A 14,987-nucleotide genomic window follows, 5' to 3' on the forward strand; every position below is an offset into this window, starting at 1 on the left:
GAATCATCAAACTTGGGGATGGCCCAGGAGATCCCAACATATATGACATTATGGAAAGGCAAAATCATAGAGTTGGTAAACACATAAGTTGTTTCTTTCCTGAAGTTTGAGGTAGAGGGTTAAAACAATGAATTTTTTTTTTAGGGCAGTGAAACTATTCTGTATTATACTGTAATGGTGGATATATAATGTATTTGTCAAAACCTATAAAATTTTATAGGACAAAGACTGAAAGTAACAAATGCAAATTTTAAAAAATGATTTAGATAATCAGGGAATCTCAGGATGGAAGGCATAATGTGGCCAAGGAATCTAACTGTGGTACAAATGTATGAAGCAATATCAGTCATGAGGATGAGATAAACCTACCTAACAATTAGTGCAGTCTGTAAGAGCAGAGGCAAAAGGAACTATATACATATGCACTGTCCTCTACTCGATAGTTTTTTTCTCTTCCATGGGAAGTCAGCTCTGAAACTATTAAGCACATATACTGGAATTGAACAATTAAATAACTGAGTCACCAATGGTGGGAGCCTGGTTTTTCCTGGTTGAAATAAAAAATTACAGATAATCAAGGGCAGGAGGGTAAAATACCTGTGTATAATGAATTCAAGTTAGAGACATCAGTATAACCTTTATTCAGTTTAATATAGACACGGATGGTTAAATATATTGGTATTTATAGGTAGGTGTGTGTGTGTGTGTGTGTGTGTGTGTGTGTGTGTATACACATATACACATACATACACCAATTAGGATGCACACATGTATTTCCTTGCTCTATCAGCTGGAAGCTATGGCACCCTAGCTGCAAAAAGCACTTCTAGCATCTAGCACCCAGATCTTGGTTTCTAATATCATTAACCAAAAACAAACAACCCCCCCAAAAAAATACAAAAAATAAACGAACAAAGAGGAACCAGACCTCCTTGTAAAAATGACTGATTCTAGGACGGGGCAGAAAATCTCCAAGATGAGCCTGAAACATCTTACAGTGCCAGAAAGCAAGCAAGTGCTAAAAATAAATAAATACCCCCATACTGAAGGTATGTCAAAAGAACACAGAAGAGAATCGGAAAAGTTCCCAATGGCCAAAGATTGAATAATTTGAGCAATAAAATAAAATTCTATTGCACTATAACAATTATTAGAATTTTAATACCTGGATTCATGGTACATCTTTCCAAATGGCCATATGCAAGCTACTGTTTCCCAAAAGCAAAAGAATGAAGGTCACTCGAGCCCTTCCTTAGTTGTGTCTAGTTCACAGTGTCCTTGAAGATCCGTCTACAACTCCAACTCAGCTATCCTGATTTCAGGGTTTGTGCCTCTAGGATATACAGTTCAAGCATGACTTGATTCTATTGCAAAAATGTCTCTTATTTGAGAGAGCTATTTCAATTCATATCCTTACCTGACAGGTGAGCAGCATCTGGTTAACTTTCTATTTGGATCCAGTTTCATGATGCCTTGTACTCAGTGCCATGTGGGTTCAAGCCATGGTTCTTCTCCTGACAAAGTGGGGAGCTTGGAAGCATCATTTTACCCAAGAGTTGGCATCTTCCCCCTGAGAAGGAGATCATTTTACTTATCATGTGTTTCTCCTGGAACATCATCACAGTCAAATAAGGGGATGGATGGCAATAGCACTGAACTACCAACATGTACCTACCTATGAAAGCAAAGAATGACTCCCTTAGATGCATCACTCTAGACCAAGCATTTTTAAACACCATCATCCTCCTCATAAGGAGAACAACTGACTCCATATAAAAACTTACCCATATTTCAAGGCTCATGTCAAATACCATTTCTTCCATGAAGACTTCCCCAATTTTCAATTCAATACTCTCATAGTCTCAGTACTGTTGTATACTTCTAATCATTCCTTCCTTCACATTTAATTTTTCATGCATCTTTCCTGTAGTGGTCATCTCATTCAAGAGATATCTGAATGGTATTCTTGACCTCTTTTCTCTCACTCCCCACACACATCCAAGAAATACTTAATACTATAATTTCAGTTCCTTGGTATTTCATCCCCCTCTTCCCATTGCCCCTACTACTGCTTGCATTACTATCATTCATCACTTGGGTAACTGCAACGGAAATTTTAACATACTCCCCAAGCTCTGGTCTTACCTCTGTTCCACTCAACTCCCCCATTGGGCTACCAGAACAATCTTTCTAAAATTTAAATACAATCATATCACTGTTAATAGCTTTCAGTAGTTCCCCATGCCCTCAGGATGAAATTCAAACTCCTCAGTATAGAATGGCCCTGCCATTTTTTTTTGTTTGGTCAAAAAAAATTGTATGGTAGTGCCACAGAAACAAATAGACCAATTAAACAGAATCACAAGCCTAGAAATAAACCCAAGAATATATGATCAACTAATATTTGACAAAGAAGCCAAGAATATTCAATGGGTAAAAGACAATCTCTACAATAAATGCTGCTGGAATAATTGGATATTCACATATAAAGGAATGAAACTGGATACTTACTTTACTCCATTCACAAAAATTAATTAAAATGGATTAAAGATGTAAATATAAGACCTGAAACCATGAAAATCATAGAAGAAAACACAGGAACAAAGCCTCTTGACATGGTCTTGGTAATGAGTTTTCAGATATGACCCTAAAGCACAAACCAACAAAATCAAAAATAAAGAAGTGGGACTATGTCAAACTAAAAATGTCTGCTCAACAAAGGAAACCATAAACAAAGTGAAAAGATAACCTACAGAATAGGAAAAAAAATATTTGCAAACCATACATCTGATTAAGGGGTTTATTCCAAAACATATAAAGAATTCATACAACTCAATAGCAAAATATAAATAAATAATCCAATTAAAATGAGCAAATAACTGGAATAGATATTTCTCCAAAGAGTATATACAAAAGGCCAACAGGTATATAAAATGATGCTCAACATCACTAGTCACTAGATGCAAATTAAAACCACAATGAGATTCCCATACCTGTTAGAATGCCTATTGTAAAAAAAAAAAAAAAAAAAAAAAAAAAAAAAGGTAAGAGATAACACATGCTGGCATGGATTTGGAGAACAGGGAATCCTGTACACTGTTGGTGGGAATGAAATTTGTACAGCCACTATGGAAAACAGTATAAAGGATCCTCAAAAAATGAAAAATAGAACTACCATATTATCCAGAAATTCCACTTCTGGGGATACATCCAAAAGTATGAAAACACTAACTCAAAAAGGTATCTACACACCATGTTCATAGAAGTATCATTTATAATAGCCAAGACATGGAAACAACTTAAATGTCAATCGATGGATGAATGGATGAAGAAGCTGTGGTATACATATCCAGTGGACTATTATCCAGCCATTTAAAAAAATGAGGAAATTCTAATATTGGTTACATTATATATGATTCTTGAAGGCATTATGCTAAGTGAAATAAGTCAGAGAAAGACAAACACTATATGATCTCACTTATATATGGAATCTAAAAAAAATTCATAGAAAAAGAAATCAGACTTGTGGTTACCACTGGCATGAGGTGGGGGGAGGGGGAATTGGAGGAAAGTCATCAAAGGATACAAACTTCAGTCATCAGATAAGTAAGTACTGAGGATATAATGTACAATGTGGTGACTCTAGTCACACTGCTCTATGACATATAGGGAAGTTGTTAAGAGAGTAAATCATGAGTTCTCATCACAAGGAGAATTTTTTTTCCCTTTACTCTTTTTTCTCTTCTCTTTATTTTATCCATATGAGAAGATGGATGTTAGCTGAACTTATTGTGGTATTTATTTCATATAATTCATTTCACAAATCAAGCCATCATACTATATTCCTTAAACTTATACAGTGATGTATGTCAATTATTTCTCAATAAAACTGGGGGAAAATTTTTCACCTAGGTGTCATCTTCTCTAGAAAACTGTCTTTAACCTCCTTCAAAGACAAAATACATTTCTGATCTATATTTTATAGCACTGTGTATTATACTACACCTACAAAAACTAAGTGAATATCCTATACACATCTGATTATTTATTATTCCCCATCAGACTGTTCTCCTTAGGTAAAGGAATAATAGGTACACCATATTCCAGGGTTTTCCATCACCTGTTTGGTTTTTGCTAGGAAAGACTGCTCTGAAATTAGTATTTTCCTTTTGAAGTACCTGGGCCCAGAGCCTAGTTTCCAGAGAATTCACCTAGTTTACTATACTATGAATTAGTCTTCCCTTGGTTGTTGGTGACTTATGACAGATTAATTTCAGACATTAATCTGTTACTCACGGACTTTATGCTATATTTATTATTTTTTTTTAAATGAGCTGTCTTTCTTTTTTTTTTTCTTTTCAAATTTTTATTTAGATTCTGGTTAACACACAGTGCAATGTTGATTTCAGGAGTAGAATTCAGTGATTCATAACTTACATGCAACACCCAGTGCCCATCACAAAAAGTACCCTCCTTAGTACCTATCACCCATCTAGCCCATCTCCCACCCACCTCCCTTCACCAACCCTCAGTTTGTTCTCTAACTTTAAGAGTCTCTTATGGTTTGTTTCTTTCTCTCTTTTTTTTTCTTCTTTTTTCTCCCCTTCCCATACATTCATCTGTTTTGTTTCTTAAATTCCACATATGAATGTAATCATTTGGTATTTGTCTTTCTCTGACTTATTTCACTTAGCATAATACATTTTAGCTCCATCCACATTGTTGCAAATGGCAAGATTTCATTCTTTTTGATAGCTGGGTAATATTCCATTGTGTATATATATATACCACATCTTCTTCATCCATTCATCCATGGATGGACATCTGGGTTCTTTCCATAATTTGGCGGTTGATAATGCTGTTATAAACCTCAGGGTGCATGTGTCCCTTCAAATCAGTATTTTGTAGGGTAAACACCTAGTAGTGAAATTGCTGGATCACAGGGTAGTCCTGTTTTTAAATTTTTGAGGAACCTCCACACTGTTTTCCAGAATGGCTGCACCAGTTTGCACTCCCACCAACAGTGCAAGAGGGTTCCCATTTCTCCACATCCTCATCAATATCTATTGTTTCTTGTGTTGTTAATTTTAACCATTCTGACAGGTGTGAGGTAGTGTCTCATGGTGGTTTTGATTTGTCTTGTCTTTGGAAAAATGTTTACTCATGTACTCTGCCCATTTCTTCACTGGATTATTTGTATTTTGAGTGTTCAGTTTGTCAAATTTGGATACTAACCCTTTATCAGATATGTCACTTGCAAATATCTTCTCCCATTCCATAGGCTTCCTTTTAGTTTTGTTGATTGTTTCCTTCACTGTGCAGAGCTTTTTATTCTGATGAGGTCCCAATAGTTCATTTTCGCTTTTGTTTCCCTGGACTCTGGCAACCTGTTTAGTAAGAAGCTGCTCCAGCCGAGGTCAAAGAGGTTACTGCCTGTGTTCTCCTCTAGGATTTTGATGGTTTCCTGTCTCATACTTAGGTCTTTCAACCACTTTGAATTTATTTTTGTGTATGGTGTGAGAGAGTGGTCCAGTTTCATTCTTCTGCATCTTGCCTTCCAGTTCTCCCAGCACCATTTGTTGAAGAGTCTGTCTTTTTTTTCCATTGAATACTCTTTCCTGCGTTGTCAAAGATGAGTGGACGAAATAGTTGTGGGTCCTTTTTTGGGTTTTCTATTCTGTCCCATTGATCCTCGTGAAGGACTTTATGCTTTATATCCAGTTGGATGATAAAATAATTTAATTGAGTGAAAGAATGTATTAGTTACAGTCACTAATTGGGTGTTTTCAACTCAAACTATCGTCTTAGCTAAATAGAAAACTGTCCAATTTCGCAGAATCAAATCCGTAGCCACTTGGTCCAGCGCCTCCACACTCTTCTCAGAGAGCCAAGTAATGTCTGCTCATGCATGGGCTGAGTAGGTGGAAAACTAGCCAGTGTGAAATGAGGGGTAAGGAGAAAGCCTATGAGGGAGACCTCTCCAGTACCCCATCTAGAAAAATACTTTTCCCTTAGAGGATTTGTATTCCAAATCTGCTGCCCATTTCTTTTGCTACAGCAAATTAAATTCCTGCAATTGTTTTAGAGCAAGGGTCAGCAAACTTTTTCTTAAAGGGCCAGATAAACAGTTTAAGTTTTGTTGGGCCAAGCAACAAAATGGAAGCAAGTATATAGGTACTGAGAGGACTATTTAAAATGTAAGCATTTAATTTGTTTTAATTGTTTTAATGCTTATTTATGTTTGAGAAACAGAGACAGAGGCTTGAGCAGGCGAAGGGCAGAGGGAGAGGGAGACACAGAATATGAAGCAGGCTCTGGGCTTGGAGCTATCAGCACAGAGCCTGATACAGGGCCCGAACTCACAAACCGTGAGATCATGACCAGAGCTAAAGTTAACTGAGCCAACCAGGCACCCCAAAAATGTAATCATTTAAAAATGTAAAAATCCTTGGGGCGCCTGGGTGGCGCAGTCGGTTGAGCGTCCGACTTCAGCCAGGTCACGATCTTGCAGTCCGTAAGTTCGAGCCCTGCGTCGGGCTCTGGGCTGATGGCTCGGAGCCTGGAGCCTGTTTCCGATTCTGTGTTTCCCCCTCTCTCTGCCCCTCCCCCATTCATGCTCTGTCTCTCTCTGTCCCAAAAATAAATAAACGTTGAAAAAAAAATTTAAAAAAAAAATGTAAAAATCCATTCTTAGTATGCAGGCTGTGTGGCTGGATTTGGCCCTTGGGCTGTGGTTTGCCAGCCTATGCACTGGAGCATTGCTTATCCTCTTTAAGACAGCAATTTGGGCATTTGAAGATAGTGCTCATGGTAGCATACTCCCAAACGCTGCCCCATATCCAATCCCTAGATACAGCCTTGGCTTCTTTATTTTTCCCCTTTCAGGGTCTCTGGAGCCCTCCAGCTTAGCAACACTTACAACAAATTATCTATTTCAAAACATGGCACTCAGGTTTAATGCAATACTCGAGCTCTTGTTTGTGAGGCATAAATTCCAGCAAGCATCACTTATTCAGAATCCATACCTTTATTTGTAATTCTCTTTTGTTCTCCCCTCCTACCTCTGCTTCACATAAGTAAGGTCCTAATCCTTTTTATCTCAACTTCAGACTCCTCAAACCAGCCTCCACTGACCACCATATCCAAAATCCTGCCCATTTCTCACTTCTATTTCAGTGCCTTTATTTGTTTTTCTTCAGAGACTCCAACGTAATTTATAATTATTTTATTAATTTGTCTACTTGAAGGATTTTTGTTTTCTGACCCAGCAAAATAAAGTAAAAGCTGTAAGAAAGCTACAATAATTTCTAGTTCTAGCCTTTATAGAGTAGCTGCTATCAGATTTAACTTGTGCTGGAAAAGCTGAACGAAATATATAAAACAATTGTTTTCCGGTATTGAACAATAACCAAAGTAAAGCTTTGAGCCTCAAGAGAAGGGAAGCATATGAGGTAAAACCCTCCCATTTACACACCAGCTTTCTTTGAGAGGGCATTTTTTCCAAATCACAATGCAGAAAACTAGAATCAAGCAGACAGCAGCAGTTTTGCTGGGTTGGGGAAACAGAGATCAGAGTTCACAACTGCTCAAATGACTGGGATTTGTACAGACACAAAATTCCCTGAAGTTTATAAATTGCTCACACACACCTTTCCTCATTGACCCTTCCAGCAGTCAATGCAGAGGAGGTGAAATGAGATGAAGACTCTAAGAAAGTACGATTAGATGCTGAATCTCCATGGTCTGCTCCCTTCCCCAGAGCCTCTGCCTCTGACTGGTGCTTTTTCATGGCAACGCTATTTCCGTATTTGTGCTTCTTGGGAACTGAGATTGTCAGTAACCGGACTCATTAACACCATTTTTTTTTTTTTTTAGTTTATTTGTCTGGATGTTAGAAGTAAATCTGTTTCCTAGCAACTCTGTCCCCTGCTCCCTCAATTTTCGCTACTCATTATCTTCCCCATGATCAACTACAAATTAGCCAAATTATGGGCAGGTTTTAGATTTCCCAGAAAAGGAAGGGGCATTTTCAAACATTTGTTCTTCTGGCATAAAGTGGCTCTAAGGGCCCATGCTTGCTGAGGACAAAGCAGGAAAATGGAAGTGGCCATTAATCTTAATGTGCCTGCAGATCTGGGAGCCAGGCCTCCCGGGATAGCCATTTAAGTGCAGTCTTCTAGCCATTTCATGTAAGAGCCAATGTTAACCCCAAGAGGAACCATAATTTTGGAGAAAAGGGGATCCCCCATGACATCCTCTGCAAAGTTAATTGTCAATATGGTGGCTCCTCTCTCAGCTCTGTAGTGAAATCCCTGAATGACACTCCAATTCCACATCCCACACTTTAATATCCTAAAAATCAGACAACTATTCAAACCGACCTGCCAAATACCCTTTGAAAAAACATGAAAAAATGACTCCTATACCAATATAAAATGCAACTAGGGACTCATGCAGCCTAGATGCTTCTCAAGCTCAAGGCTTCCCAGCCACGAATGATCTACATTGAAGACAATTTCCCAAACATAGTTTTTTTTTCTGTCATTATTTCCTTAAAGGTTCTAACAAAGATAATTTCAGAACTATGTCCAGGAACTAAGGTTAATCCTAGGTGATATGAACTGTTATTTTACTTTCATATATTTATTCAAAGCATATTTTAAGTACCTACCATATACCAGACACTGTTCTAAATGCTAAGCATGTAGTAGTAGACAAGTCAAAAGTCCCTGTGCTAGACATTATGAATAGGTCTCTTCTTCCAGGGCTATAGTAGGATTACACTTCCCTGCCTATGTGACAGGAGTGATTTGGCCAATGAAATGTGAACTGTACTATTATATATCACTTTGCGGTAGAAGCTTAAAAGTCAAGGTATACTTTGCCATGTTCTCCTTTCCATCTGCCTCAGCAACTAGCCTAGTTCCTGGAGTTAGAAAAGCTCATAGGAGAACCCCCGGAAGATCCAGCATAGATATGTAACATCTTACATGTTATCGTGTGCCATTGAAAAAATATTTATTAAAATCTAACTTTTTCTGATACAGCCCAATTGTTGTGGACGCATATATTCAAAATTCTCTCTCTCATGATATCCATCTGAGTCCTACCTACCCTGATCATATGGCATAAAATCTAATAGTCACAGCAAGACAAACCCTGTTTCTCAGGTACAGAAGAGTGTTGTGATGTCTTTCAACTATAAAGGCAGCAGCAGAATACAAAGGAAAGAGCCCTAGCCTGGAAGTAAGAGGAACTAGGCCCTTGAGGCTGTTGCAGGTTGGCTCAGAATCAGGTACGCGCAAGCATCTGAAAGCCTAGAACGTCACAAGTTTCCAAACCTAACCGTCCACTCGATTCAGCACCTGATACTGTCAAAAGAATTCTCTTAGCAGATCACTAGATCTGGGCAGATGCCCTGAAATTAAGCTCCTCAGCTGGTTCTAACGCATCATGCAGCTTATGCAGTCATTGTTTGAAGTCATAAGCCTCCTCATAACACATGTCATGTTGTCCCATCCATTTGATAGTGCCTGTACCTTGGTTCCTGATTTTCATACCTACTCCCATTCTAGGATTGGGATTCTGTTCTGAACATAAGCATACCAGGCTGGAGCCTTGGCCACATGCATGCCAATCCCCCTGTACTGGTAACTGAATCCTGTCAGCCAAACTCACGGCCACTGGTTTGAGTTCTGCTTAGCAGAGATGACAGGGGACAGATACTTGATACCTCTGTGATTCAGGGCATAATCACTGCTTAAAAAAGAGGCCCTTCTGGGACTCACATTTGGGATACAGTGGGATACCAATAAGCCCACATTCCCTTCTCAGAGAACTTTGCTCCCAACACCTGTTAAGGGGCGTTTTAGCATGTGACCTAGTCAACTGCACACCTAACACACACAAAAAGGCAACACAAGAAAAGTCAATCTACTAATTGACTAGGAAATAATCAGTGCTCTCTCTTGAGAGTTTTAACAAAGGGGGGGAAATGTATAATCAGGCACATGTATGTTTAAACTGAAAGGTCATGTAGAGTCGTGAATAGGATGGTCATTTTTAGCCACACACTTACCAATTATCTTAGAAAGTGGTATTACTCAGAGAAACCAATCAACATTTTTTAATGCAGCTAGAGAGTAAAAAACAGACACAAGAGAAAACCCCATCCTTAGGACCTTTACAACAAAGCCTATGCCTTTCTGATGCAAAGTACACAGTTGTCTTTCATTTTTGTGAAATGTTCCTGTAAATTTTCAAAACTCTCCTTTACTTGAACTAGCAAGAATGAGTTTAGTTCTTTGCAAATAAAAAAAAAAATTCCCATGCTGAATTCCCTTAAGTGGCGAACCCTGGTCTTATTCTAGCCTGGAGCTTCCTTTTGGGTGTAACAAAGTAGACTACTACAGGATTTAGGACATCCTTTCCTACCAGCCGGGGCCACTAAAGCCCCAACATTACTCCCATCTGAATCAATCTTAATTATGCAAATATTTCTTTTTCCCCCCAGCTTTACCGAAGTACGATTGACAAATAAAATTGTAACATATTTAAAGTATACAATGTGATGATTTGCTATAAGTAAACATTATTAAAGGAGTCACGCCATCCAGCTAATTAACACACCCATAACTGTGCATATTAATCTTTTTTTGATTTAAGAACACTCATGTTTTATTCCCTTAACAAATTTCAATTATACAATACAGTATTATCAACCATAGTCACCATATAATACATTAGATCCTCAGACTTTATGCATCTTATAACCGTAAGTTGGTACCCTTTTACTAACTTCTCTCCATATCCCTCACCCCCCCCCCAGCCCCAGGCAACCACCGTTCTACTGTTTTTATGAAGTCAACCTCTTTTTTTTCTTTTTTTTTTAGATTCCACATATAAGTACTACCATGCAGTGTCTTTCTCCATTCAGTTTACTTCCCTTAGCATAAATAATGCCCTCTGGGTTCATCCATGTTGTCGCAAATTGCAGGATTTTTTCTTTTCTACAGCTGAAAAATATTCCATTGGGTGTAGGTGTGTGTGTATGTGTATACCTCACTAGTATATATAGGTAGGAATACATATATAGGTATATATATTACATTTTCTTTGTCCATTCATCCATTGACAGACACTAAGATTTGTTTCTTTTTATGTGTTGGCTATTATGAACAATGTGACAATGAATAGGGACAATGAACAGGTGTGAAGTGATATCTCATTGTGGTTTGGACTTGCATTTCACTGATGATTAATGATGCTGGGCATCACTTGTTGTTCACGTGTTGCACGAGTACTTGTTGGCATTTGTATGCATTCTTCAGGAAAAAATGTCTATTCAGGTCCTTTGTTTATTTTTGATTGGATTATTTCGGTTTTTTGCTATTGTGTTGGTTGGATTTCTTATATGTTTTGGATATTAACATGGTTTATCAGATACGTGGTTTGCAAATATTTTCTCTGATCCCATAGGTTGACTTTTCATTTTGTTTATGGTTTTCCTTGCCGAGCAGAAGCTTTTTTTTAGTTTGATGTAGTCCCAACTTGCTTATTCTTTCCTTTGTTGCCTTTGGTGTAGGTGTCAAATCCATAAAATTATTGCCAAGACCAAAGTCAAGGAGCTTACCCATTAAGTTTTATTCTAGGAGTTTCAGGGTGTTTTCCCAACACCATTTTTGAAGACACTGTCCTTTCTTCTTTTTTTTTTTTTTTTTTTTTTTTTTTGTAGCTTTGTCAAGAATTAATTCACCATATATGTGCGGGTTTATTTCTGGGTCCTTTATCCTATTCCAGTGAACTTTGTGTCTGTTTTTATGTCAATAACATACTATTTTTATTACTACAGTTTTGTAATATAGTTTGTGAGTAGGAAAAACAAATTCCTCCTGTGTTTCTCCTTTACTCTCACATTTCTACACTTCTGATACCAAATGTGTGGATTTTCCATACATCAAGCAATTGTAAGTGACACCACCTTGGTGTTCTACAATTTGAAGGTGGGCACTATCTACCTGGAGACAGTATCAGATCCCACAGGTTAAGGGCTCAGTCCTACAAGACTGTTCTCCTACTTCAGACCCTAATTCCAAGTCCAAGTTGTTACTTGTGCTTCTGACCCGTGGCTATAAATCAGAGGTTCCCATGACACCCTCCTCAGGTTAGATTAATTTGCTAGAATAGTTCACAAAACTCAGGAAAACCATTTACTTAACTCAATTACTGGCTTCTTAAAAATGACATAACTCAGAAACAGCAAAATGGAAGACATACTAGAGCCAAGTATGTAGGAAAGAAGTGAGACGCTTCCATGTTCTCTCCCTGTACACCACTCTCCCCGAACCTCCACATGTTCACCAACCCAGAAGCTCTCCGCACCCTGTATTTTGGGGATTTCTATGAGGGCTACCTACCTCATAAAAGTATGATTGATCATTAGCTCATTCTCCAGACCCCTTTCCTTTTCCAGAAGGATGAAGATAGGGATGAATGTTCTGAGCTTCTAGTCAAGATTTGGTCTTTCTGGTGGCAACCCCATCCTGAAGCTACTCAAGAGCCCTGAAGAGTCACCTCATTAGAACAAAAGATACTCTATCAAACAGGAAATTTCAAGGATTTAGGAACTCTCTGTCAGGAATCAGGGTCAAAGATCAAATATTTAAACAACAGATGTTCTTAGTGCTCTTATTGCTTAGGAAATTATAAGGGTTTTAGGATATCTGTGCCAAGAACCAGGAACAGAGAACAACATAATTTTTTTCTAGTATTTCCCAGTTTGCTATCCAAAAGTGTGATGCCCCTAGCTTTGTTCTTCTTTCTCAAGATCACTTTGGCTATTCAGGGTCTTTGGGGGGGTCCATATGAATTTTAATACTTTTTTTTCCCATTTCTCTGACAAATGCCATGGAAATTTTGATAAGGACTGTATTGAATCTGCATTTTTTTCTGCTCCCTCTTCACTGAACCTAGAGGGGACAGTCCTGTGGGGCTCTTGAATGCAAGCCCCAATGTCTCTCAGAGCTAGGTGTTTTGGGGTCCTGTCTCTCTGGTGGTAGTCCTAAAATTTGGGGTGCCAGATGTGTGGTCCACACCCTTGCTCTTCAGGGAGAAGTTGGGAGTTGGGGATTTCCCTTCTAATGGTAAGATGTTGTGACAGGGGTGAGGTTTATGGCAAGAGTCTGTCTCAACTTTTCCTATGCATTTTGATGTGGGTATTTCCTCAGATGCCTGATGTGTAGGAGTCATTCAACTTGTTTCTAAATTTCTCTCAGGGGGAACTGACCTGTGCATAGCTGTATATCCCCATCCATGTAAGGAGGGAAATTCAGGAGGTCCCCAGGTTGTCATGTTGGTGATATCCTCCCAAATACTAAGTACGCCAATATTTCAACAAGATTATTTGTTTACTTTTACTTGGCCCTACCCCTAAATTGAAATAGCTTATTATTCTTTTGCTACTTTTGAAAAAGTATGAAAACAATCAACTGATATCTATTTGACAAAGTGTTGAACAGTTGGGTAAACAATATTAAAATGTATCCTAGCACCATAATCGAGAATTTTCCACCATACTTTCTTATTAATCCATATGTGCCCTGATTTAAGGAAATTTATAACAAAAAAAAAATATTGCAACTTATCATAAATTATGAGGGCAAATTTGCTTTCCCAAAACAACTCTTCAGATTCAGAGCACTCTCCTCCCATGTGTAAGCATGTGCTTCAAAGATAAAAAAGTACTCAGGAAAACTGAGTGGCAAAGAAAGAAATATGGTAGTGTCCACTGACTGATGGATATCTTTGTAATCCACAAAAATCAATAGGAAAGCAGAATTGATTTGCATAGATCTCCAGGACATGCCAGTTATTAATGATGGTGAGGCCCCCCTAGGGCTCCTGAGACTCTGGGATGAGTTTAGCTAACTAACCTCATTCAAACACACTCAAGACTATCCCCAGGAAATGATTTCACAGCATTATTCTTTCCAAAAGGCAAGTCTTGCTGTGAGTTAGTTACGTCTGTCTCCTCTTTTCACAACACAGCTAATTTAATGCCCAGAGTCCTGTCTGCCTCCACATCTTAATGTACTGATTTCCTTCTTTACTGAAATGCAGCTGATAACCTGGGACAGTCATAGTTGAAAGGGAAACTGAATCTCCTACCAGACTCACCAGTGTTTGCTGAGCAACACTCCCCTCACTGTACCTTGTCTTTCTGTTGCAGAACAAGGAAAAAGTTTTAAAACATGGATTTACTGGAAGACAGGCATTAACAGTACATTTATTCACTCATTATGTAGGAATTAATAGATGTTTAATATAATTGTTAGTGATTATATGTTTGTTAAATTTCTGTATGACAGTTTTATAAATCTTTTTATATTTTTAAGTTTATTTTTATTTTGAGAGGGTGGGGAGGGGCAGAGAGAGGGAGACAGGGAGAATCCCAAGCAGGCTGTGCATGGAGCCTGATGACGGCTCTAACCCTCTAACCATGAGATCATGACCTGAGCCAAAATCAAGACACTTAACCTGACTGAGCCACCCAGAAGCTCCTATAAACAATTTTAAAACATTTAATATAGCATAATGGTTAAGGATATGGCCCCAGGAATCAGTTGTCTGGGTTTTAGTCATAGCCTTTTCACTCCCAGCTGTTGTTACCTTCTAAGTTTTAGTTTCTCCCTCTTTAAAACAGGAATGAAAATAGAAATAACCTTGCCCTGTGTAAACTGAATGATATTCATGTGTGCTGCTTAATTCTGTGTGTCAGCTTAACTGAGCCATGGTGGTAAGGGAGAGAAGGAGGTACCCAGACAGTTTATCAGACATTAGTCTGGGTGTGTCTGTGAGTACGTTTTTGGATGAGATGAACATTTATTTATTTATTTATTTATTTATTTATTTATTTATTTATTTAATGTTTATTTATTTTTGAGACAGAGAGAGACAGAGAATGAACGGGGGAGGGTCAGAGAGAGGGA

At 38.2% G+C, this 14,987-nt stretch overlaps 1 long non-coding RNA gene across 1 annotated transcript in view; it reads right to left on the reverse strand.

Annotated features, from left to right (window-relative positions):
- Nucleotides 1-1,423: 1,423 nt before the first annotated feature.
- Nucleotides 1,424-14,987, reverse strand: part of LOC123379848 — an 88,887-nt gene continuing 75,323 nt past the window's right edge. Inside the window, exon 3 of the long non-coding RNA XR_006584763.1 lies at nt 1,424-1,570. This is a non-coding gene — a long non-coding RNA (uncharacterized LOC123379848). The remainder of the gene's footprint in view (nt 1,571-14,987) is intronic.

The sequence above is a fragment of the Felis catus genome, chromosome A1 (assembly GCF_018350175.1).
Source record: "Felis catus isolate Fca126 chromosome A1, F.catus_Fca126_mat1.0, whole genome shotgun sequence".
NCBI lineage: Eukaryota > Metazoa > Chordata > Mammalia > Carnivora > Felidae > Felis > Felis catus.